The sequence below is a fragment of the Eschrichtius robustus genome, chromosome 5 (genome assembly GCF_028021215.1).
Source record: "Eschrichtius robustus isolate mEscRob2 chromosome 5, mEscRob2.pri, whole genome shotgun sequence".
NCBI classification, from domain to species: Eukaryota; Metazoa; Chordata; class Mammalia; order Artiodactyla; family Eschrichtiidae; genus Eschrichtius; species Eschrichtius robustus.
This window is the reverse complement of record NC_090828.1, coordinates 112,693,638-112,720,526: the sequence shown is the minus strand read 5'-3', so window position 1 is coordinate 112,720,526 and position 26,889 is coordinate 112,693,638.

The following is a 26,889-nucleotide window of genomic DNA, read 5'->3' as shown; positions in this document are numbered from 1 at the left end:
ATTTAGACACTAGGATAAGATAAGGAACACACCCATTATAAAGAAATCACATTAGGATTCTCTTTTTAACCTGTTCCTTAAAACACTAGTGCTTAGCAAATCTATTGGAGGCAGAAGGAGTCAAGGGTAGCATCGGGATAGGGTTAGTGTTAGGGTTAGTGTTAGGTTACGGCTTAGGGTACGGATTCGGGTACGGCGTAGCGTATGGGTTAGTGTTAGGGTTAGTTTTAGGGTTAGGGCTCGGTTTAGGGTACGGGTTAAGATTAGTGTACTTGTTAGAGTTATGGTAGGTTTTAGGGTTAGGGTACGCAGTAGGATTAGGGTATTTATTAAACGTATCCCACTCTCTAGATACCACTTAGAACGTAAAGGAATATTATTAGGAATCCAGCCTTGGAGAAGAGTTTAGGCACTAGGATAATATCAGGAACATACCCATTATAAAGAAATCACATTAGGATGCTCTTTTTAACCTGTTCTTTAAAACACTAGTGCTTAGGAAGTCTATTTGAAGCAGAAGCAGTCAAGGGTAGCTTAGGGATAGGGTTAGGGTTAGGGTACTGCTTATGGTACGGGTTCGGGTACGGGTTCGGGTACGGCGTAGGGTAAGGGTTAGGGTTAGGGTTAGGGTTAGTTTTAGGGTTAGGGCTCGGTTTAGTGTACGGGTTAGGATTGGGGTACGTGTTAGGGTTAGGGTAGGGGTTAGGGTTAGGGTACGCGTTAGGGTTAGGGTATTTATTAAACCTATCCCACTCTCTAGATACCACTTAGCACGTAAAGGAATATTATTTGGGTCCAGCCATGGAGAATAGTTTACACACTAGGATAACATAAGGAACACACCTATTATAAAGAAATGACATTAGGATTCTCTTTTTACTCTGTTGCTTAAAACACTAGTGCTTAGGAAATCTAATGGAGGTAGAAGCAGTCAAGGGTAGCTTAGGGTTGGCGTTAGGGTTAGGGTACGGCTTAGGGTACGGGTTCGGCTACGGGTTAGGTTTTGTGTTAGGTTTAGGATTAGGGTTAGTTTTAGGGTTAGGGCTCGGTTTTGGGTATGGGTTAGGATTAGGGTACGTGTTAGGTTTATGGTAGGGTTAGGGTTAGGGTACACCTTAGGTTTAGGGTATTTATTAAACCTATGGCACACTCTAGATAACACTTAGCACGTAAATGAATATTATTTGGGGTCCAGCCATGGAGAAGAGTTTAGACACTAGGATAAGATAAGGAACACACCCGTTAAAAAGAAATCACATTATGATTATCTTTTTAACCTGTTCCTTAAAACACTAGTGCTTAGGAAATCTATTTGAGGCATAATCAGTCAAGGGTAGCTTCGGGTTACAGTTAGGGTTAGGGTTAGTGTTAGGGTACGGCTTAGGGTACGGTTTCGGGTACGGGTTCTAGTACGGGTTCGGGTATGTGTTAGGGTTACGTTTAGTTTTAGGGTTAGGGCTCGGTTTAGGGTGCAGGTTAGGATTAGTGTAGGTGTTAGGGTTAGGGTAGGGGTCAGGATTTGGGTATACGTTAGGGTTAGGGTATTTATTAAACCTATCCCACTCTCTAGATACCACTTAGAACGTCAAAGAATATTATTTGGAATCCAGCCATGGAAAAGAGTTTAGACACTAGGATAAGATACGGAACACACTCATTATAAAGAAAACACATTAGGATTCTCTTTTTAACCTGTTCCTTAAAACACTAGTGCTTAGGAAATCTATTGGAAGCAGAAGCAGTCAAGGGTAGCTTAGGGTTAGGGTTAGGGTTAGGGTACTGCTTATGGTACGGGTTCGGGTACGGGTTCAGGTACGGCATAGTGTATGGGTTACAGTTAGGATTAAGTTTAATTTTAGGGTTAGGGCTCGGTTTAGGGTACGGGTTAGGATTGGGGTACGTGTTAGTGTAACTTTGGGGATAGGGTAAGGGTACGAGTTAGGGTTAGGGTATTTATTAAACCTATCCCACTCTCTAGATACCACTTAGCATGTAAAGGAATATTATTTGGGTCCAGCCATGGAGAAGAGTTTAGACACTAGGATAAGATAAGGAACACACCCATTATAAAGAAATCACATTAGGATTCTCTTTTTAACCTGTTCCTTAAACCACTAGTGCTTAGGAAATCTATTGGAGGCAGAAGCAGTCAAGGGAAGCTTAGGGTTAGGCTTAGGGTTAGGGTACGATTTAGGGTACGGGTTCGGTTACGTCGTGGAGTATGGGTTACGGTTAGGTTTAGGGTTAGTTTTAGAGTTAGGGCTCTGTTTTTTTGTACAGGTTAGGATTAGGTTGCGTGTTAGGGTTAGAGTAGGGGTTAGGGTTAGGGTACGCATTAGGTTTAGTGTATTTATTAAACCTATCCCACACTCTAGGTAACACTTAGCACGTAAAGGAATATTATTTGGCTTCCAGCCATGGAAAAGTGTTTAGACAGTAGCAAAATATAAGGAACAAACCCATTAAAAAGAAATCACATTAGGATTCTCTTTTTTACCTGTTCCTTAAAACACTAGGGCTTAGGAAATCTATTTGAGGCATGAGCAGTCAAGGGTAGCTTCGGGTTAGTGTTAGGGTTAGGGTTAGTGTTAGGGTACGGCTTAGGGTATGGATAAGGGTAAGGGTTCGTGTATGGGTTAGGGTTAGGGTTAGGGTTAGTTTTAGGGTTAGGGCTCGGTTTAGGGTACGAATTAGGATTAGTGTAGGTGTTAGGGTTAGGGTAGGGGTTAGGGTTAGTGTACGCGTTCGGTTTAGGGTATTTATTAAACCTATCCCACTCTCTAGATACCACTTAGAACGTAAAAGAGTATTATTTGGAATCCAGGGATGGAAAAGAGTTTAGACACTAGGATAGGATAAGGAACACACCCATTATAAAGAAATCACATTAGGATTCTCTTTTTAATCTGTTCTTTAAAACACTAGTGCTTACGAAATCTATTGGAGGCAGAAGCATTCAAGGGTACCTTAGGGTTAGGGTTAGTGTACGGCTTATGGTACGGGTTCGGTTACGGGTTCGGGTACGGCGTAGGGTATGGTTTAGGGTTAGTTTTAGGGTTAGTTTTAGGGTTAGGGCTCGTTTTAGGGTACAGGCTAGGATTAGGGTACGTGTTAGGGTAATGGTAGGGGATAGGGTTAGGGTACGCGTTAGGGTTAGGGTATTTATTAAACCTATCCCACTCTCTAGATACCACTTAGCACATAAAGAATATTATTTGGGGTCTAGCCATGTAGAAGAGTTTAGACATTAGGATAAGATAAGGAACACACCCATTACAAAGAAATCACATTAGGATTCCCTTTTTAACCTGTTCCTTAAAACACTAGTGCTTAGGAAATCTATTGGAGGCAGAAGCAATCAAGGGTAGCTTAGGTTTAGGGTTAGGGATAGTGTACGGCTTAGGGTATGGTTTCGGGTATGGTGCAGAGAATGGGTTAGGGTTAGGGTTAGGGTTAGTTTTACAGTTAGGGCTCGGTTTTGGGTACGGGTTAGGATTAGGTTACGTGTTAGGATTAGGGTAGGGGTTAGGGTTAAGGTACGCGTTAGGGTTAGGGTATTTATTAAACCTATCCCACTCTCTAGATACCACTTAGCACGTAAAGGAATATTATTTGGGGTCCAGCCATGGAGAAGAGTGTAGACACTAGGATAAGATAAAGAACACACCCATATTAAAGAAATCACTTTGGGATTCTCTTTTTAATCTGTTCCTTAAAACACTAATGCTTAGGAAATCTATTGGAGGCAGAAGAAGTCAAAGCTAGCTTAGGGTTAGGCTTAGGGTTAGGGTTAGGGTATGGCTTAGGGTACGGATTCGGGTACGGCATAGGGTGTGTGTTAGGGTTAGGGTTAGCGTTAGTTTTAGGGTTAGGGCTCAGTTTAGGGTATGGGTTAGGATTAGAATACTTGTTAGGTTTAGGGTAGGGGTTAGTGTTAGGGTACTCCTTAGGTTTAGGGTATTTATTAAACCTATCCCACACTCTAGATAACACTTAGCACGTAAAGGAATATTATTTGGTGTCCAGGCATGGAGAAGAGTTTAGACACTAGGGTAAGATCAGGAACACACCCGATATAAAGAAATCACATTACGATTATCTTTTTAACCTGTTCCATAAAACACTAGCGCTTAGGAAATCTATTTGAGGCATAATCAGTCCAGGGTAGCTTCGGGTTACAGTAAGGGTTAGGGTTAGTGTTAGGGTACGGCTTAGGGTACGGATTCGGGTACGGGTTTGGGTATGGGTTAGGGTTAGGTTTAGTTTTAGGGTTAGAGCTCGGTTTAGGGTACAGGGTAGGATTTGTGTAGGTGTTAGGTTTAGGGTAGGGGTTAGGATTTGGGTACGCGTTAGGGTTAGGGTATTTATTAAACCTATCCCACTCTCCAGATACCACTTAGAACTTAAAAGAATATTATTTGGAATCCATCCATGGAAAAGAGTTTAGACACTAGGATAAGATAAGGAACACACCCATTATAAAGAAATCACATTAGTATTCTCTTTTTAACCTGTTCCTTAAAACACTAGTGCTTAGGAAATCTATTGGAAGCAGAAGCAGTCAAGGGTAGCTTAGGATTAGAGTTAGGGTTAGGGTACTGCTTATGGTACGGGTTCGGGTACGGGTTCAGGTACGGCGTAGGGTATGGGGTAGGGTTAGGTTTAGGTTTAGTTTTAGGGTTAGGTCTCGGTTTAGTGTACGGGTTAGGATTAGGGTACGTGTTAGGGTTAGGTTATGTGTTAGGGTTAGGGTACGCCTTAGGGTTAGGGTATTTATTAAACCTATCCCACACTCTAGATAACACTTAGCACGTAAATGAATATTACTTGGGGTCCAGCCATGGAGAAGAGTTTAGACAGTAGGAAAAGATAAGGAACACACCCATTATAAAGTAATCACATTAGGATTCTTTTTAACCTGTTCCTTAAAACACTAGTGCTTAGGAAATCTATTTGAGGCATAAGCAGTGAAGGGTAGCTTCGGGTTAGTGTTAGGGTTAGGGTTAGTGTTAGGGTACGGCTTAGGGTTCGGATTCGGGTACGGGTTCGTGTATGGGTTAGGGTTAGGGTTAGTTTTAGGGTTAGGGCTCGGTTTAGGGTACGGATTAGGATTAGTGTAGGTGTTAGGGTTAGGGTACACGTTAGGTTTAGGGTATTTATTAAACCTATCCCACTCTCTAGATACCACTTAGAATGTACAACAGTATTATTTGGAATCCAGCCTTGGAAAAGAGTTTAGACACTAGGGTAGGATAAGGAACACACCCATTATAAAGAAATCACATTAGGATTCTCTTTTTAATCTGTTCCTTAAAACACTAGTGCTTAGGAAATCTATTGGAGGCAGAAGCAGTCAAGGGAACCTTAGGGTAAGGGATAGGGTTAGGGTACTGCTTATGGTAAAGTTTCGGGTACGGGTTCGGGTACGGCGTAGGGTATGGGTTAGTGTTAGGGTTAGTTTTAGGGTTAGGGATCGATTTAGGGTACGGGTTAGTACTGGGGTACGTGTTAGGGTTACGGTAAGGGTTAGGGTTAGGGTATGCATTAGGGTTAGAGTATTTATTAAACCTATCCAAATCTCTATATACCACTTAGCACGTAAAGGAATATTATTTGGGTCCAGCCATGGAGAAGAGTTTAGACACTAGGATAAGATAAGGAACACACCCATTATAAAGAAATCACATTAGGATTCTCTTTTTAATCTGTTCCTTAAAACACTAGTGCTTAGGAAATCTATTGGAGGCAGAAGCAGTCAAGGGTACCTTAGGGTAAGGGATAGGGTTAGGGTACTGCTTATGGTAAAGTTTCGGGTACGGGTTCGGGTACGGCGTAGGGTATGGGTTAGTGTTAGGGTTAGTTTTAGGGTTAGGGATCGATTTAGGGTACGGGTTAGTACTGGGGTACGTGTTAGGGTTACGGTAGGGGTTAGGGTTAGGGTATGCATTAGGGTTAGAGTATTTATTAAACCTATCCCAATCTCTATATACCACTTAGCAGGTAAAGGAATATTATTTGTGGTCCAGCCATGGAGAATAGTTTACAGACTAGGATATCATAAGGAACACACCTATTATAAAGAAATGACATTAGGATTCTCTTTTTAACCTGTTCCTTAAAACACTAGTGCTTATGAAATCTAATGGAGGTAGAAGCAGTCAAGGGTAGATTAGGGTTATTTTTAGGGTTAGGGTACGGCTTAGGGTACGGGTTCGGGTATGGCTTAGGTTTTGTGTTAGGGTTAGGATTAGGGTCAGTTTTAGGGTTATGCCTCGGTTTAGGGTACAGGTTAGGATTAGGTTACGTGTTAGGGTTAGGGTAGGGGATAGGGTTAGGGTATGCATTTAGGTTAGGTTAGTTATTAAACGTATCCCAATCTCTAGATATCACTTAGCACATAAAGGAATATTATTTTGGGTCCAGCAATGGAGAAGAGTTTAGACACTAGTATAAGATAAGGAACACACCCATAATAAAGAAATCACTTTGGGATTCTCTTTTTAATCTGTTCCTTAAAACACTAGTGTTTAGAAAATCTATTGGAGGCAGAAGCAGTCAAGGGTAGCTTAGGGTTAGGGTTAGAGTTAGGGTTAGTGTTAGGGTACGGCTTAGGGTACGGGTTCGGGTACGGCATAGGTTATGGTTTAGGGTTACGTTTAGGGTTAGTTTTAGGGTTAGGGCTCGGTTTAGGGTACGGGTTAAATTAGGATATGTGTTAGGGTTAGGATAGGGGATAGGATTAGGGTACACATTAGGGTTAGGGTATTTATTAAACCTATCCCACTCTCTAGATACCACTTAGGATGTAAAGGAATATTATTTGGGGTCCAGCCATGGAGAACAGTTTAGACACTAGGATAAGATAAGGAACACACCCATTATAAAGAAATCACATTAGGATTCTCTTTTTAACCTGTTCCTTAAAACACTAGTGCTTAGGAAATCTATTGGAGGCAGAAGCAGTCAAGGGTACCTTAGGGATAGGGTTAGGGTTATGGTACAGCTTATGGTTCGGGTTCGGTTACGGGTTCGGGTACGTCGTAGGGTATGGTTTAGGGTTAGGTTTAGGGTTAGTTTTATGGTTAGGGCTCGGTTTAGGTACAGGTTAGGATTAGGGTACGTGTTAGGGTAACGGTAAGGGATAGGGTTAGCGTACGCGTTAGGGTTACGTTATTTATTCAACCTATCCCACTCTCTAGATACCACTTAAAACGTAAAGGAATATTATTTGGAATCCAGCCTTGGAGTAGAGTTTTGGCACTAGGATAATATCAGGAACACACCCATTATAAAGAAATCACATTAGGATTGTCTTTTTAACCTGTTCCTTACAACACTAGTGCTTAGGAAATGTATTGGAAGCAGAAGCAGTCAAGGGTAGCTTAGGGTTAGGGTTAGGGTTAGGGTTAGGGTACTGCTTATGGTACGGGTTCGGGTACGGGTTCGGGTACGGCGTAGGGTAAGGGTTAGGATTAGGGTTAGTTTTAGGGTTAGGGCTCGGTTTAGGGTACGGGTTAGGATTGGGGTACGTGTTAGGGTTAGGGTAGGGGTTAGCGTTAGGGTACGTGATAGGGTTAGGTTATTTATTAAACCTATCCCACTCTCTCGATACCACTTAGCACGTAAAGGAATAGTATTTGGGGTCCAGCCATGGAGAATTGTTTACAAACTAGGATAACATAAGGAGCACACCTATTATAAAAAAATCACATTAGGATTCTCTTTTTGACCTGTTCCTTAAAACACTAGTGCTTAGGAAATCTATTGGAGGCAGAAGCAGACAAGGCTAGCTTAGGGTTAGGGTTAGTGTTAGGGTTAGGGTACGGCTTAGGGTACGGATTCGGGTACGGCATAGGGTATGCGTTAGGGTTAGGGTTAGAGTTAGTTGTAGGGTTAGGGCTCAGGTTAGGGTATGGGTTAGGATTAGGGTACGTGTTAGGGTTAGGGTAGGGGTTAGGGTTAGGGAACGCATTAGGTTAAGGGTATTTATTAAACCTATCCCACACTCTGGATAACACTTTGCATATAAAGGAATATTATTTGGGGTCCAGCCATGGAGAAGCGTTTAGACAGTAGGAAAAGATAAGGAACACACCCATTATAAAGAAATCACATTAGGATTGTCTTTTTAACCTGTTCCTTAAAACACTAGTGCTTAGGAAATCTATTGGATGCAGAAGCAGTCAAGAGTAGGTTAGGGTTATGGTTAGGGTTAGGGTTAGGGTACTGCTAATGGTTAGGTTTTGGGTACAGGTTCGGATACGGCGTAGGGTATGGGTTAGCGTAAGCGATAGGGTTAGTTTTAGGGTTAGGGATCGGTTTAGGGTACAGGGTAGTATTAGGGTACGTGTTAGGGTTAGGGTAGGGGTTAGGGTCACTGTAAGCGTTAGGTTTAGGGTATTTATTAAACCTATCCCACTCTCTAGATACCACTTAGCACGTAAAGGAATATTATTTGGGGTCCAGCCTAGGAGAATAGTTTACACACTAGCATAACATACGGAACACACCTATTATAAAGAAATCACATTAGGATTCTCTTTTTAACCTGTTCTTTAAAACACTAGTGCTTAGGAAATCTATTGGAGGCAGAAGCAGTCAAGGCTAGCTTAGGGTTAGTGTTAGGGTTAGGGTTAGGGTTCGGGTACGGCTTAGGGTACGGATTTGGGTACAGCATAGGGCATGTGTTAGGGATAGGGTTAGAGTTAGTTGTAGGGTTAGGGCTTAGTTTAGGTTACGGATTAGGATTAGGGTACGTGTTAGGGTTAGGGTGGGGGTTAGGGTTAGGGTACGCATTAGGTTTAGGGTTTTTATTAAACCTATCCCACACTCTAGATAACACTTAGGACGTAAAGGAATATTATTTGTGTTCTAGCCATGGAGAAGAGTTTAGACAGTAGGAAAAGATAAGGAACACACCCATTATAAAGAAATCACATTACGATTCTCTTTTTAACCTGTTCCTTAAAACACTAATGCTTAGGAAATCTATTGGATGCAGAAGCAGTCAAGGGTAGCTTAGGATTAGGGTTAGGGTTAGGGTTAGGGTACTGCTTATGGTAAGGTTTCGGGTATGGGTACGGGTATGGCATAGGGTATGGTTTAGGGTTAGGGTTAGGATTAGTTTTAGGGTGAGGGCTCAGTTTAGGGTACGGGTTAGGATTAGGGTACATGTTAGGCTTAGGGTAGTGGATAGGGTTAGGGTACGCGTGAAGGTTAGATTATTTATTAAACCTATCCCACTCTCTAGATACCACTTAGCACATGAAGGGATATTATTTTCGGTCAGGCCATGGAGATTACTTTAGTCACTAGGATAAGATAAGGAACACACCCATTATAAAGAAATCACATTGGGATTCTCTTTTTAATCTGTTCCTTAAAACACTAGTGCTTAGCAAATCTATTGGAGGCAGAAGGAGTCAAGGGTAGCTTCGGGTTAGGGTTAGTGTTAGGGTTCGTGTTAGGTTACAGCTTAGGGTACGGATTCGGGTACGGGTTTGGGTACGGCGTAGCGTATGGGTTAGTGTTAGGGTTAGTTTTAGGGTTAGGGCTCGGTTTAGGGTACGGGTTAAGATTAGTGTACTTGTTAGAGTTATGGTAGGTTTTAGGGTTAGGGTACGCAGTAGGATTAGGGTATTTATTAAACATATCCCACTCTCTAGATACCACTTAGAACGTAAAGGAATATTATTAGGAATCCAGCCTTGGAGAAGAGTTTAGGCACTAGGATAATATCAGGAACACACCCATTGTAAAGAAATCACATTAGGATGCTCTTTTTAACCTGTTCCTTAAAACACTAGTGCTTAGGAAGTCTATTTGAAGCAGAAGCAGTCAAGGGTAGCTTAGGGATAGGGTTAGGGTTAGGGTACTGCTTATGGTACGGGTTCGGGTACGGGTTCGGGTACGGCGTAGGGTAAGGGTTAGGGTTAGGGTTAGTTTTAGGGTTAGGGCTCGGTTTAGTGTACGGGTTAGGATTGGGGTACGTGTTAGGGTTAGGGTAGGGGTTAGGGTTAGGGTACGCGTTACGGTTAGGGTATTTATTAACCCTATCCCAAACTTTAGATACCACTTAGCACGTAAAGGAATATTATTTGGGTCCAGCCATGGAGAATAGTTTACAGACTAGGATAACATAAGGAACACACCTATTATAAAGAAATGACATTAGGATTCTCTTTTTACTCTGTTCCTTAAAACACTAGTGCTTAGGAAATCTAATGGAGGTAGAAGCAGTCAAGGGTAGCTTAGGGTTGGCGTTAGGGTTAGGGTACGGCTTAGGGTACGGGTTCGGCTACGGGTTAGGTTTTGTGTTAGGTTTAGGATTAGTGTTAGTTTTAGGGTTAGGGCTCGGTTTTGGGTATGGGTTAGGATTAGGGTACGTGTTAGGGTTATGGTAGGGTTAGGGTTAGGGTACACCTTAGGTTTAGGGTATTTATTAAACCTATGGCACACTCTAGATAACACTTAGCACGTAAATGAATATTATTTGGGGTCCAGCCATGGAGAAGTGTTTAGACACTAGGATAAGATAGGGAACACACCCGTTAAAAAGAAATCACATTATGATTATCTTTTTAACCTGTTCCTTAAAACACTAGTGCTTAGGAAATCTATTTGAGGCATAATCAGTCAAGGGTAGCTTCGGGTTACAGTTAGGGTTAGGGTTAGTGTTAGGGTACGGCTTAGGGTACGGGTTCGGGTACGGGTTCTAGTACGGGTTCGGGTATGTGTTAGGGTTACGTTTAGTTTTAGGGTTAGGGCTCGGTTTAGGGTACAGGTTAGGATTAGTGTAGGTGTTAGGGTTAGGGTAGGGGTCAGGATTTGGGTATGCGTTAGGGTTAGGGTATTTATTAAACCTATCCCACTCTCTAGATACCACTTAGAACGTCAAAGAATATTATTTGGAATCCAGCCATGGAAAAGAGTTTAGACACTAGGATAAGATACGGAACACACTCATTATAAAGAAAACGCATTAGGATTCTCTTTTTAACCTGTTCCTTAAAACACTAGTGCTTAGGAAATCTATTGGAAGCAGAAGCAGTCAAGGGTAGCTTAGGGTTAGGGTTAGGGTTAGGGTACTGCTTATGGTACGGATTCGGGTACGGGTTCAGGTACGGCATAGTGTATGGGTTACAGTTAGGATTAAGTTTAGTTTTAGGGTTAGGGCTCGGTTTAGGTTACGGGTTAGGATTAGGGTACGTGTTAGTGTAACGGTGGGGATAGGGTAAGGGTACGAGTTAGGGTTAGGGTATTTATTAAACCTATCCCACTCTCTAGATACCACGTAGCATGTAAAGGAATATTATTTGGGGTCCAGCCATGGAGAAGAGTTTAGACACTAGGATAAGATAAGGAACACACCCATTATAAAGAAATCACATTAGGATTCTCTTTTTAACCTGTTCCTTAAAACACTAGTGCTTAGGAAATCTATTGGAGGCAGAAGCAGTCAAGGGTAGCTTAGGGTTAGGCTTAGGGTTAGGGTACGATTTAGGGTACGGGTTCGGTCACGTCGTGGAATATGGGTTACGGTTAGGTTTAGGGTTAGTTTTAGAGTTAGGGCTCTGTTTTTTGGTACAGGTTAGGATTAGGTTGCGTGTTAGGGTTAGGGTAGGGGTTAGGGTTAGGGTACGCATTAGGTTTAGTGTATTTATCAAACCTATCCCACACTCTAAGTAACACTTAGCACGTAAAGGAATATTATTTGGCTTCCAGCCATGGAAAAGTGTTTAGACAGTAGCAAAATATAAGGAACAAACCCATTAAAAAGAAATCACATTAGGATTCTCTTTTTTACCTGTTCCTTAAAACACTAGGGCTTAGGAAATCTATTTGAGGCATGAGCAGTCAAGGGTAGCTTCGGGTTAGTGTTAGGGTTAGGGTTAGTGTTAGGGTACGGCTTAGGGTATGGATTCGGGTAAGGGTTCGAGTATGGGTTAGGGTTAGGTTTAGGGTTAGTTTTAGGGTTAGGGCTCGGTTTAGGGTACGAATTAGGATTAGTGTAGGTGTTAGGGTTAGGGTAGGGGTTAGGGTTAGTGTACGCGTTCGGTTTAGGGTATTTATTAAACCTATCCCACTCTCTAGATACCACTTAGAACGTAAAAGAGTATTATTTGGAATCCAGGGATGGAAAAGAGTTTAGACACTAGGATAGGATAAGGAACACACCCATTATAAAGAAATCACATTAGGATTCTCTTTTTAATCTGTTCTTTAAAACACTAGTGCTTACGAAATCTATTGGAGGCAGAAGCATTCAAGGGTACCTTAGGGTTAGGGTTAGTGTACGGCTTATGGTACGGGTTCGGTTACGGGTTCGGGTACGGCGTAGGGTATGGTTTAGGGTTAGTTTTAGGGTTAGTTTTAGGGTTAGGGCTCGTTTTAGGGTACAGGCTAGGATTAGGGTACGTGTTAGGGTAATGGTAGGGGATAGGGTTAGGGTACGCGTTAGGGTTAGGGTATTTATTAAACCTATCCCACTCTCTAGATACCACTTAGCACATAAAGAATATTATTTGGGGTCTAGCCATGTAGAAGAGTTTAGACATTAGGATAAGATAAGGAACACACCCATTACAAAGAAATCACATTAGGATTCCCTTTTTAACCTGTTCCTTAAAACACTAGTGCTTAGGAAATCTATTGGAGGCAGAAGCAATCAAGGGTAGCTTAGGTTTAGGGTTAGGGATAGTGTACGGCTTAGGGTATGGTTTCGGGTATGGTGCAGAGAATGGGTTAGGGTTAGGGTTAGGGTTAGTTTTACAGTTAGGGCTCGGTTTTGGGTACGGGTTAGGATTAGGTTACGTGTTAGGATTAGGGTAGGGGTTAGGGTTAAGGTACGCGTTAGGGTTAGGGTATTTATTAAACCTATCCCACTCTCTAGATACCACTTAGCACGTAAAGGAATATTATTTGGGGTCCAGCCATGGAGAAGAGTGTAGACACTAGGATAAGATAAAGAACACACCCATATTAAAGAAATCACTTTGGGATTCTCTTTTTAATCTGTTCCTTAAAACACTAATGCTTAGGAAATCTATTGGAGGCAGAAGAAGTCAAAGCTAGCTTAGGGTTAGGCTTAGGGTTAGGGTTAGGGTATGGCTTAGGGTACGGATTCGGGTACGGCATAGGGTGTGTGTTAGGGTTAGGGTTAGCGTTAGTTTTAGGGTTAGGGCTCAGTTTAGGGTATGGGTTAGGATTAGAATACTTGTTAGGTTTAGGGTAGGGGTTAGTGTTAGGGTACTCCTTAGGTTTAGGGTATTTATTAAACCTATCCCACACTCTAGATAACACTTAGCACGTAAAGGAATATTATTTGGTGTCCAGGCATGGAGAAGAGTTTAGACACTAGGGTAAGATCAGGAACACACCCGATATAAAGAAATCACATTACGATTATCTTTTTAACCTGTTCCATAAAACACTAGCGCTTAGGAAATCTATTTGAGGCATAATCAGTCCAGGGTAGCTTCGGGTTACAGTAAGGGTTAGGGTTAGTGTTAGGGTACGGCTTAGGGTACGGATTCGGGTACGGGTTTGGGTATGGGTTAGGGTTAGGTTTAGTTTTAGGGTTAGAGCTCGGTTTAGGGTACAGGGTAGGATTTGTGTAGGTGTTAGGTTTAGGGTAGGGGTTAGGATTTGGGTACGCGTTAGGGTTAGGGTATTTATTAAACCTATCCCACTCTCCAGATACCACTTAGAACTTAAAAGAATATTATTTGGAATCCATCCATGGAAAAGAGTTTAGACACTAGGATAAGATAAGGAACACACCCATTATAAAGAAATCACATTAGTATTCTCTTTTTAACCTGTTCCTTAAAACACTAGTGCTTAGGAAATCTATTGGAAGCAGAAGCAGTCAAGGGTAGCTTAGGATTAGAGTTAGGGTTAGGGTACTGCTTATGGTACGGGTTCGGGTACGGGTTCAGGTACGGCGTAGGGTATGGGGTAGGGTTAGGTTTAGGTTTAGTTTTAGGGTTAGGTCTCGGTTTAGTGTACGGGTTAGGATTAGGGTACGTGTTAGGGTTAGGTTATGTGTTAGGGTTAGGGTACGCCTTAGGGTTAGGGTATTTATTAAACCTATCCCACACTCTAGATAACACTTAGCACGTAAATGAATATTACTTGGGGTCCAGCCATGGAGAAGAGTTTAGACAGTAGGAAAAGATAAGGAACACACCCATTATAAAGTAATCACATTAGGATTCTTTTTAACCTGTTCCTTAAAACACTAGTGCTTAGGAAATCCATTTGAGGCATAAGCAGTGAAGGGTAGCTTCGGGTTAGTGTTAGGGTTAGGGTTAGTGTTAGGGTACGGCTTAGGGTTCGGATTCGGGTACGGGTTCGTGTATGGGTTAGGGTTAGGGTTAGTTTTAGGGTTAGGGCTCGGTTTAGGGTACGGATTAGGATTAGTGTAGGTGTTAGGGTTAGGGTACACGTTAGGTTTAGGGTATTTATTAAACCTATCCCACTCTCTAGATACCACTTAGAATGTACAACAGTATTATTTGGAATCCAGCCTTGGAAAAGAGTTTAGACACTAGGGTAGGATAAGGAACACACCCATTATAAAGAAATCACATTAGGATTCTCTTTTTAATCTGTTCCTTAAAACACTAGTGCTTAGGAAATCTATTGGAGGCAGAAGCAGTCAAGGGAACCTTAGAGTAAGGGATAGGGTTAGGGTACTGCTTATGGTAAAGTTTCGGGTACGGGTTCGGGTACGGCGTAGGGTATGGGTTAGTGTCAGGGTTAGTTTTAGGGTTAGGGATCGATTTAGGGTACGGGTTAGTACTGGGGTACGTGTTAGGGTTATGGTAAGGGTTAGGGTTAGGGTATGCATTAGGGTTAGAGTATTTATTAAACCTATCCAAATCTCTATATACCACTTAGCACGTAAAGGAATATTATTTGGGTACAGCCATGGAGAAGAGTTTAGACACTAGGATAAGATAAGGAACACACCCATTATAAAGAAATCACATTAGGATTCTCTTTTTAATCTGTTCCTTAAAACACTAGTGCTTAGGAAATCTATTGGAGGCAGAAGCAGTCAAGGGTACCTTAGGGTAAGGGATAGGGTTAGGGTACTGCTTATGGTAAAGTTTCGGGTACGGGTTCGGGTACGGCGTAGGGTATGGGTTAGTGTTAGGGTTAGTTTTAGGGTTAGGGATCGATTTAGGGTACGGGTTAGTACTGGGGTACGTGTTAGGGTTACGGTAGGGGTTAGGGTTAGGGTATGCATTAGGGTTAGAGTATTTATTAAACCTATCCCAATCTCTATATACCACTTAGCAGGTAAAGGAATATTATTTGTGGTCCAGCCATGGAGAATAGTTTACAGACTAGGATAACATAAGGAACACACCTATTATAAAGAAATGACATTAGGATTCTCTTTTTAACCTGTTCCTTAAAACACTAGTGCTTATGAAATCTAATGGAGGTAGAAGCAGTCAAGGGTAGATTAGGGTTATTTTTAGGGTTAGGGTACCGCTTAGGGTACGGGTTCGGGTATGGCTTAGGTTTTGTGTTAGGGTTAGGATTAGGGTCAGTTTTAGGGTTATGGCTCGGTTTAGGGTACAGGTTAGGATTAGGTTACGTGTTAGGGTTAGGGTAGGGGATAGGGTTAGGGTATGCATTTAGGTTAGGTTAGTTATTAAACGTATCCCAATCTCTAGATATCACTTAGCACATAAAGGAATATTATTTTGGGTCCAGCAATGGAGAAGAGTTTAGACACTAGTATAAGATAAGGAACACACCCATAATAAAGAAATCACTTTGGGATTCTCTTTTTAATCTGTTCCTTAAAACACTAGTGTTTAGAAAATCTATTGGAGGCAGAAGCAGTCAAGGGTAGCTTAGGGTTAGGGTTAGAGTTAGGGTTAGTGTTAGGGTACGGCTTAGGGTACGGGTTCGGGTACGGCATAGGTTATGGTTTAGGGTTACGTTTAGGGTTAGTTTTAGGGTTAGGGCTCGGTTTAGGGTACGGGTTAAGATTAGGATATGTGTTAGGGTTAGGGTAGGGGATAGGATTAGGGTACACTTTAGGGTTAGGGTATTTATTAAACCTATCCCACTCTCTAGATACCACTTAGCATGTAAAGGAATATTATTTGGGGTCCAGCCATGGAGAACAGTTTAGACACTAGGATAAGATAAGGAACACACCCATTATAAAGAAATCACATTAGGATTCTCTTTTTAACCTGTTCCTTAAAACACTAGTGCTTAGGAAATCTATTGGAGGCAGAAGCAGTCAAGGGTACCTTAGGGATAGGGTTAGGGTTATGGTACAGCTTATGGTTCGGGTTCGGTTACGGGTTCGGGTACGTCGTAGGGTATGGTTTAGGGTTAGGTTTAGGGTTAGTTTTATGGTTAGGGCTCGGTTTAGGTACAGGTTAGGATTAGGGTACGTGTTAGGGTAACGGTAAGGGATAGGGTTAGCGTACGCGTTAGGGTTACGTTATTTATTCAACCTATCCCACTCTCTAGATACCACTTAAAACGTAAAGGAATATTATTTGGAATCCAGCCTTGGAGTAGAGTTTTGGCACTAGGATAATATCAGGAACACACCCATTATAAAGAAATCACATTAGGATTGTCTTTTTAACCTGTTCCTTACAACACTAGTGCTTAGGAAATGTATTGGAAGCAGAAGCAGTCAAGGGTAGCTTAGGGTTAGGGTTAGGGTTAGGGTTAGGGTACTGCTTATGGTACGGGTTCGGGTACGGGTTCGGGTACGGCGTAGGGTAAGGGTTAGGATTAGGGTTAGTTTTAGGGTTAGGGCTCGGTTTAGGGTACGGGTTAGGATTGGGGTACGTGTTAGGGTTAGGGTAGGGGTTAGCGTTAGGGTACGTGATAGGGTTAGGTTATTTATTAAACCTATCCCACTCTCTCGATACCACTTAGCACGTAAAGGAATAGTATTTGGGGTCCAGCCATGGAGAATTGTTTACAAACTAGGATAACATAAGGAGCACACCTATTATAAAAAAATCACATTAGGATTCTCTTTTTGACCTGTTCCTTAAAACACTAGTGCTTAGGAAATCTATTGGAGGCAGAAGCAGACAAGGCTAGCTTAGGGTTAGGGTTAGTGTTAGGGTTAGGGTACGGCTTAGGGTACGGATTCGGGTACGGCATAGGGTATGCGTTAGGGTTAGGGTTAGAGTTAGTTGTAGGGTTAGGGCTCAGGTTAGGGTATGGGTTAGGATTAGGGTACGTGTTAGGGTTAGGGTAGGGGTTAGGGTTAGGGAACGCATTAGGTTAAGGGTATTTATTAAACCTATCCCACACTCTGGATAACACTTTGCATATAAAGGAATATTATTTGGGGTCCAGCCATGGAGAAGCGTTTAGACAGTAGGAAAAGATAAGGAACACACCCATTATAAAGAAATCACATTAGGATTGTCTTTTTAACCTGTTCCTTAAAACACTAGTGCTTAGGAAATCTATTGGATGCAGAAGCAGTCAAGAGTAGGTTAGGGTTATGGTTAGGGTTAGGGTTAGGGTACTGCTAATGGTTAGGTTTTGGGTACAGGTTCGGATACGGCGTAGGGTATGGGTTAGCGTAAGCGATAGGGTTAGTTTTAGGGTTAGGGATCGGTTTAGGGTACAGGGTAGTATTAGGGTACGTGTTAGGGTTAGGGTAGGGGTTAGGGTCACTGTAAGCGTTAGGTTTAGGGTATTTATTAAACCTATCCCACTCTCTAGATACCACTTAGCACGTAAAGGAATATTATTTGGGGTCCAGCCTAGGAGAATAGTTTACACACTAGCATAACATACGGAACACACCTATTATAAAGAAATCACATTAGGATTCTCTTTTTAACCTGTTCTTTAAAACACTAGTGCTTAGGAAATCTATTGGAGGCAGAAGCAGTCAAGGCTAGCTTAGGGTTAGTGTTAGGGTTAGGGTTAGGGTTCGGGTACGGCTTAGGGTACGGATTTGGGTACAGCATAGGGCATGTGTTAGGGATAGGGTTAGAGTTAGTTGTAGGGTTAGGGCTTAGTTTAGGTTACGGATTAGGATTAGGGTACGTGTTAGGGTTAGGGTGGGGGTTAGGGTTAGGGTACGCATTAGGTTTAGGGTTTTTATTAAACCTATCCCACACTCTAGATAACACTTAGGACGTAAAGGAATATTATTTGTGTTCTAGCCATGGAGAAGAGTTTAGACAGTAGGAAAAGATAAGGAACACACCCATTATAAAGAAATCACATTACGATTCTCTTTTTAACCTGTTCCTTAAAACACTAATGCTTAGGAAATCTATTGGATGCAGAAGCAGTCAAGGGTAGCTTAGGATTAGGGTTAGGGTTAGGGTTAGGGTACTGCTTATGGTAAGGTTCGGGTATGGGTACGGGTATGGCATAGGGTATGGTTTAGGGTTAGGGTTAGGATTAGTTTTAGGGTGAGGGCTCAGTTTAGGGTACGGGTTAGGATTAGGGTACATGTTAGGCTTAGGGTAGTGGATAGGGTTAGGGTACGCGTGAAGGTTAGATTATTTATTAAACCTATCCCACTCTCTAGATACCACTTAGCACATGAAGGGATATTATTTTCGGTCAGGCCATGGAGATTACTTTAGTCACTAGGATAAGATAAGGAACACACCCATTATAAAGAAATCACATTGGGATTCTCTTTTTAATCTGTTCCTTAAAACACTAGTGATTAGCAAATCTATTGGAGGCAGAAGGAGTCAAGGGTAGCTTCGGGTTAGGGTTAGTGTTAGGGTTCGTGTTAGGTTACAGCTTAGGGTACGGATTCGGGTACGGGTTTGGGTACGGCGTAGCGTATGGGTTAGTGTTAGGGTTAGTTTTAGGGTTAGGGCTCGGTTTAGGGTACGGGTTAAGATTAGTGTACTTGTTAGAGTTATGGTAGGTTTTAGGGTTAGGGTACGCAGTAGGATTAGGGTATTTATTAAACATATCCCACTCTCTAGATACCACTTAGAACGTAAAGGAATATTATTAGGAATCCAGCCTTGGAGAAGAGTTTAGGCACTAGGATAATATCAGGAACACACCCATTGTAAAGAAATCACATTAGGATGCTCTTTTTAACCTGTTCCTTAAAACACTAGTGCTTAGGAAGTCTATTTGAAGCAGAAGCAGTCAAGGGTAGCTTAGGGATAGGGTTAGGGTTAGGGTACTGCTTATGGTACGGGTTCGGGTACGGGTTCGGGTACGGCGTAGGGTAAGGGTTAGGGTTAGGGTTAGTTTTAGGGTTAGGGCTCGGTTTAGTGTACGGGTTAGGATTGGGGTACGTGTTAGGGTTAGGGTAGGGGTTAGGGTTAGGGTACGCGTTACGGTTAGGGTATTTATTAACCCTATCCCAAACTTTAGATACCACTTAGCACGTAAAGGAATATTATTTGGGTCCAGCCATGGAGAATAGTTTACAGACTAGGATAACATAAGGAACACACCTATTATAAAGAAATGACATTAGGATTCTCTTTTTACTCTGTTCCTTAAAACACTAGTGCTTAGGAAATCTAATGGAGGTAGAAGCAGTCAAGGGTAGCTTAGGGTTGGCGTTAGGGTTAGGGTACGGCTTAGGGTACGGGTTCGGCTACGGGTTAGGTTTTGTGTTAGGTTTAGGATTAGTGTTAGTTTTAGGGTTAGGGCTCGGTTTTGGGTATGGGTTAGGATTAGGGTACGTGTTAGGGTTATGGTAGGGTTAGGGTTAGGGTACACCTTAGGTTTAGGGTATTTATTAAACCTATGGCACACTCTAGATAACACTTAGCACGTAAATGAATATTATTTGGGGTCCAGCCATGGAGAAGTGTTTAGACACTAGGATAAGATAGGGAACACACCCGTTAAAAAGAAATCACATTATGATTATCTTTTTAACCTGTTCCTTAAAACACTAGTGCTTAGGAAATCTATTTGAGGCATAATCAGTCAAGGGTAGCTTCGGGTTACAGTTAGGGTTAGGGTTAGTGTTAGGGTACGGCTTAGGGTACGGGTTCGGGTACGGGTTCTAGTACGGGTTCGGGTATGTGTTAGGGTTACGTTTAGTTTTAGGGTTAGGGCTCGGTTTAGGGTACAGGTTAGGATTAGTGTAGGTGTTAGGGTTAGGGTAGGGGTCAGGATTTGGGTATGCGTTAGGGTTAGGGTATTTATTAAACCTATCCCACTCTCTAGATACCACTTAGAACGTCAAAGAATATTATTTGGAATCCAGCCATGGAAAAGAGTTTAGACACTAGGATAAGATACGGAACACACTCATTATAAAGAAAACGCATTAGGATTCTCTTTTTAACCTGTTCCTTAAAACACTAGTGCTTAGGAAATCTATTGGAAGCAGAAGCAGTCAAGGGTAGCTTAGGGTTAGGGTTAGGGTTAGGGTACTGCTTATGGTACGGATTCGGGTACGGGTTCAGGTACGGCATAGTGTATGGGTTACAGTTAGGATTAAGTTTAGTTTTAGGGTTAGGGCTCGGTTTAGGTTACGGGTTAGGATTAGGGTACGTGTTAGTGTAACGGTGGGGATAGGGTAAGGGTACGAGTTAGGGTTAGGGTATTTATTAAACCTATCCCACTCTCTAGATACCACGTAGCATGTAAAGGAATATTATTTGGGGTCCAGCCATGGAGAAGAGTTTAGACACTAGGATAAGATAAGGAACACACCCATTATAAAGAAATCACATTAGGATTCTCTTTTTAACCTGTTCCTTAAAACACTAGTGCTTAGGAAATCTATTGGAGGCAGAAGCAGTCAAGGGTAGCTTAGGGTTAGGCTTAGGGTTAGGGTACGATTTAGGGTACGGGTTCGGTCACGTCGTGGAATATGGGTTACGGTTAGGTTTAGGGTTAGTTTTAGAGTTAGGGCTCTGTTTTTTGGTACAGGTTAGGATTAGGTTGCGTGTTAGGGTTAGGGTAGGGGTTAGGGTTAGGGTACGCATTAGGTTTAGTGTATTTATCAAACCTATCCCACACTCTAAGTAACACTTAGCACGTAAAGGAATATTATTTGGCTTCCAGCCATGGAAAAGTGTTTAGACAGTAGCAAAATATAAGGAACAAACCCATTAAAAAGAAATCACATTAGGATTCTCTTTTTTACCTGTTCCTTAAAACACTAGGGCTTAGGAAATCTATTTGAGGCATGAGCAGTCAAGGGTAGCTTCGGGTTAGTGTTAGGGTTAGGGTTAGTGTTAGGGTACGGCTTAGGGTATGGATTCGGGTAAGGGTTCGAGTATGGGTTAGGGTTAGGTTTAGGGTTAGTTTTAGGGTTAGGGCTCGGTTTAGGGTACGAATTAGGATTAGTGTAGGTGTTAGGGTTAGGGTAGGGGTTAGGGTTAGTGTACGCGTTCGGTTTAGGGTATTTATTAAACCTATCCCACTCTCTAGATACCACTTAGAACGTAAAAGAGTATTATTTGGAATCCAGGGATGGAAAAGAGTTTAGACACTAGGATAGGATAAGGAACACACCCATTATAAAGAAATCACATTAGGATTCTCTTTTTAATCTGTTCTTTAAAACACTAGTGCTTACGAAATCTATTGGAGGCAGAAGCATTCAAGGGTACCTTAGGGTTAGGGTTAGTGTACGGCTTATGGTACGGGTTCGGTTACGGGTTCGGGTACGGCGTAGGGTATGGTTTAGGGTTAGTTTTAGGGTTAGTTTTAGGGTTAGGGCTCGTTTTAGGGTACAGGCTAGGATTAGGGTACGTGTTAGGGTAATGGTAGGGGATAGGGTTAGGGTACGCGTTAGGGTTAGGGTATTTATTAAACCTATCCCACTCTCTAGATACCACTTAGCACATAAAGAATATTATTTGGGGTATAGCCATGTAGAAGAGTTTAGACATTAGGATAAGATAAGGAACACACCCATTACAAAGAAATCACATTAGGATTCCCTTTTTAACCTGTTCCTTAAAACACTAGTGCTTAGGAAATCTATTGGAGGCAGAAGCAATCAAGGGTAGCTTAGGTTTAGGGTTAGGGATAGTGTACGGCTTAGGGTATGGTTTCGGGTATGGTGCAGAGAATGGGTTAGGGTTAGGGTTAGGGTTAGTTTTACAGTTAGGGCTCGGTTTTGGGTACGGGTTAGGATTAGGTTACGTGTTAGGATTAGGGTAGGGGTTAGGGTTAAGGTACGCGTTAGGGTTAGGGTATTTATTAAACCTATCCCACTCTCTAGATACCACTTAGCACGTAAAGGAATATTATTTGGGGTCCAGCCATGGAGAAGAGTGTAGACACTAGGATAAGATAAAGAACACACCCATATTAAAGAAATCACTTTGGGATTCTCTTTTTAATCTGTTCCTTAAAACACTAATGCTTAGGAAATCTATTGGAGGCAGAAGAAGTCAAAGCTAGCTTAGGGTTAGGCTTAGGGTTAGGGTTAGGGTATGGCTTAGGGTACGGATTCGGGTACGGCATAGGGTGTGTGTTAGGGTTAGGGTTAGCGTTAGTTTTAGGGTTAGGGCTCAGTTTAGGGTATGGGTTAGGATTAGAATACTTGTTAGGTTTAGGGTAGGGGTTAGTGTTAGGGTACTCCTTAGGTTTAGGGTATTTATTAAACCTATCCCACACTCTAGATAACACTTAGCACGTAAAGGAATATTATTTGGTGTCCAGGCATGGAGAAGAGTTTAGACACTAGGGTAAGATCAGGAACACACCCGATATAAAGAAATCACATTACGATTATCTTTTTAACCTGTTCCATAAAACACTAGCGCTTAGGAAATCTATTTGAGGCATAATCAGTCCAGGGTAGCTTCGGGTTACAGTAAGGGTTAGGGTTAGTGTTAGGGTACGGCTTAGGGTACGGATTCGGGTACGGGTTTGGGTATGGGTTAGGGTTAGGTTTAGTTTTAGGGTTAGAGCTCGGTTTAGGGTACAGGGTAGGATTTGTGTAGGTGTTAGGTTTAGGGTAGGGGTTAGGATTTGGGTACGCGTTAGGGTTAGGGTATTTATTAAACCTATCCCACTCTCCAGATACCACTTAGAACTTAAAAGAATATTATTTGGAATCCATCCATGGAAAAGAGTTTAGACACTAGGATAAGATAAGGAACACACCCATTATAAAGAAATCACATTAGTATTCTCTTTTTAACCTGTTCCTTAAAACACTAGTGCTTAGGAAATCTATTGGAAGCAGAAGCAGTCAAGGGTAGCTTAGGATTAGAGTTAGGGTTAGGGTACTGCTTATGGTACGGGTTCGGGTACGGGTTCAGATACGGCGTAGGGTATGGGGTAGGGTTAGGTTTAGGTTTAGTTTTAGGGTTAGGTCTCGGTTTAGTGTACGGGTTAGGATTAGGGTACGTGTTAGGGTTAGGTTATGTGTTAGGGTTAGGGTACGCCTTAGGGTTAGGGTATTTATTAAACCTATCCCACACTCTAGATAACACTTAGCACGTAAATGAATATTATTTGGGGTCCAGCCATGGAGAAGAGTTTAGACAGTAGGAAAAGATAAGGAACACACCCATTATAAAGTAATCACATTAGGATTCTTTTTAACCTGTTCCTTAAAACACTAGTGCTTAGGAAATCCATTTGAGGCATAAGCAGTGAAGGGTAGCTTCGGGTTAGTGTTAGGGTTAGGGTTAGTGTTAGGGTACGGCTTAGGGTTCGGATTCGGGTACGGGTTCGTGTATGGGTTAGGGTTAGGGTTAGTTTTAGGGTTAGGGCTCGGTTTAGGGTACGGATTAGGATTAGTGTAGGTGTTAGGGTTAGGGTACACGTTAGGTTTAGGGTATTTATTAAACCTATCCCACTCTCTAGATACCACTTAGAATGTACAACAGTATTATTTGGAATCCAGCCTTGGAAAAGAGTTTAGACACTAGGGTAGGATAAGGAACACACCCATTATAAAGAAATCACATTAGGATTCTCTTTTTAATCTGTTCCTTAAAACACTAGTGCTTAGGAAATCTATTGGAGGCAGAAGCAGTCAAGGGAACCTTAGAGTAAGGGATAGGGTTAGGGTACTGCTTATGGTAAAGTTTCGGGTACGGGTTCGGGTACGGCGTAGGGTATGGGTTAGTGTCAGGGTTAGTTTTAGGGTTAGGGATCGATTTAGGGTACGGGTTAGTACTGGGGTACGTGTTAGGGTTACGGTAAGGGTTAGGGTTAGGGTATGCATTAGGGTTAGAGTATTTATTAAACCTATCCAAATCTCTATATACCACTTAGCACGTAAAGGAATATTATTTGGGTCCAGCCATGGAGAAGAGTTTAGACACTAGGATAAGATAAGGAACACACCCATTATAAAGAAATCACATTAGGATTCTCTTTTTAATCTGTTCCTTAAAACACTAGTGCTTAGGAAATCTATTGGAGGCAGAAGCAGTCAAGGGTACCTTAGGGTAAGGGATAGGGTTAGGGTACTGCTTATGGTAAAGTTTCGGGTACGGGTTCGGGTACGGCGTAGGGTATGGGTTAGTGTTAGGGTTAGTTTTAGGGTTAGGGATCGATTTAGGGTACGGGTTAATACTGGGGTACGTGTTAGGGTTACGGTAGGGGTTAGGGTTAGGGTATGCATTAGGGTTAGATTATTTATTAAACCTATCCCAATCTCTATATACCACTTAGCAGGTAAAGGAATATTATTTGTGGTCCAGCCATGGAGAATAGTTTACAGACTAGGATAACATAAGGAACACACCTATTATAAAGAAATGACATTAGGATTCTCTTTTTAACCTGTTCCTAAAAACACTAGTGCTTATGAAATCTAATGGAGGTAGAAGCAGTCAAGGGTAGATTAGGGTTATTTTTAGGGTTAGGGTACGGCTTAGGGTACGGGTTCGGGTATGGCTTAGGTTTTGTGTTAGGGTTAGGATTAGGGTCAGTTTTAGGGTTATGGCTCGGTTTAGGGTACAGGTTAGGATTAGGTTACGTGTTAGGGTTAGGGTAGGGGATAGGGTTAGGGTATGCATTTAGGTTAGGTTAGTTATTAAACGTATCCCAATCTCTAGATATCACTTAGCACATAAAGGAATATTATTTGGGTCCAGCAATGGAGAAGAGTTTAGACAATAGTATAAGATAAGGAACACACCCATAATAAAGAAATCACTTTGGGATTCTCTTTTTAATCTGTTCCTTAAAACACTAGTGTTTAGAAAATCTATTGGAGGCAGAAGCAGTCAAGGGTAGCTTAGGGTTAGGGTTAGAGTTAGGGTTAGTGTTAGGGTAAGGCTTAGGGTACGGGTTCGGGTACAGCATAGGTTATGGTTTAGGGTTACGTTTAGGGTTAGTTTTAGGGTTAGGGCTCGGTTTTGGGTACGGGTTAAGATTAGGATATGTGTTAGGGTTAGGGTAGGGGATAGGATTAGGGTACACGTTAGGGTTAGGGTATTTATTAAACCTATCCCACTCTCTAGATACCACGTAGCATGTAAAGGAATATTATTTGGGGTCCAGCCATGGAGAACAGTTTAGACACTAGGATAAGATAAGGAACACACCCATTATAAAGAAATCACATTAGGATTCTCTTTTTAACCTGTTCCTTAAAACACTAGTGCTTAGGAAATCTATTGGAGGCAGAAGCAGTCAAGGGTACCTTAGGGATAGGGTTAGGGTTATGGTACAGCTTATGGTTCGGGTTCGGTTACGGGTTCGGGTACGTCGTAGGGTATGGTTTAGGGTTAGGTTTAGGGTTAGTTTTATGGTTAGGGCTCGGTTTAGGTACAGGTTAGGATTAGGGTACGTGTTAGGGTAACGGTAAGGGATAGGGTTAGCGTACGCGTTAGGGTTACGTTATTTATTCAACCTATCCCACTCTCTAGATACCACTTAAAACGTAAAGGAATATTATTTGGAATCCAGCCTTGGAGTAGAGTTTTGGCACTAGGATAATATCAGGAACACACCCATTATAAAGAAATCACATTAGGATTGTCTTTTTAACCTGTTCCTTACAACACTAGTGCTTAGGAAATGTATTGGAAGCAGAAGCAGTCAAGGGTAGCTTAGGGTTAGGGTTAGGGTTAGGGTTAGGGTACTGCTTATGGTACGGGTTCGGGTACGGGTTCGGGTACGGCGTAGGGTAAGGGTTAGGATTAGGGTTAGTTTTAGGGTTAGGGCTCGGTTTAGGGTACGGGTTAGGATTGGGGTACGTGTTAGGGTTAGGGTAGGGGTTAGCGTTAGGGTACGTGATAGGGTTAGGTTATTTATTAAACCTATCCCACTCTCTCGATACCACTTAGCACGTAAAGGAATAGTATTTGGGGTCCAGCCATGGAGAATTGTTTACAAACTAGGATAACATAAGGAGCACACCTATTATAAAAAAATCACATTAGGATTCTCTTTTTGACCTGTTCCTTAAAACACTAGTGCTTAGGAAATCTATTGGAGGCAGAAGCAGACAAGGCTAGCTTAGGGTTAGGGTTAGTGTTAGGGTTAGGGTACGGCTTAGGGTACGGATTCGGGTACGGCATAGGGTATGCGTTAGGGTTAGGGTTAGAGTTAGTTGTAGGGTTAGGGCTCAGGTTAGGGTATGGGTTAGGATTAGGGTACGTGTTAGGGTTAGGGTAGGGGTTAGGGTTAGGGAACGCATTAGGTTAAGGGTATTTATTAAACCTATCCCACACTCTGGATAACACTTTGCATATAAAGGAATATTATTTGGGGTCCAGCCATGGAGAAGCGTTTAGACAGTAGGAAAAGATAAGGAACACACCCATTATAAAGAAATCACATTAGGATTGTCTTTTTAACCTGTTCCTTAAAACACTAGTGCTTAGGAAATCTATTGGATGCAGAAGCAGTCAAGAGTAGGTTAGGGTTATGGTTAGGGTTAGGGTTAGGGTACTGCTAATGGTTAGGTTTTGGGTACAGGTTCGGATACGGCGTAGG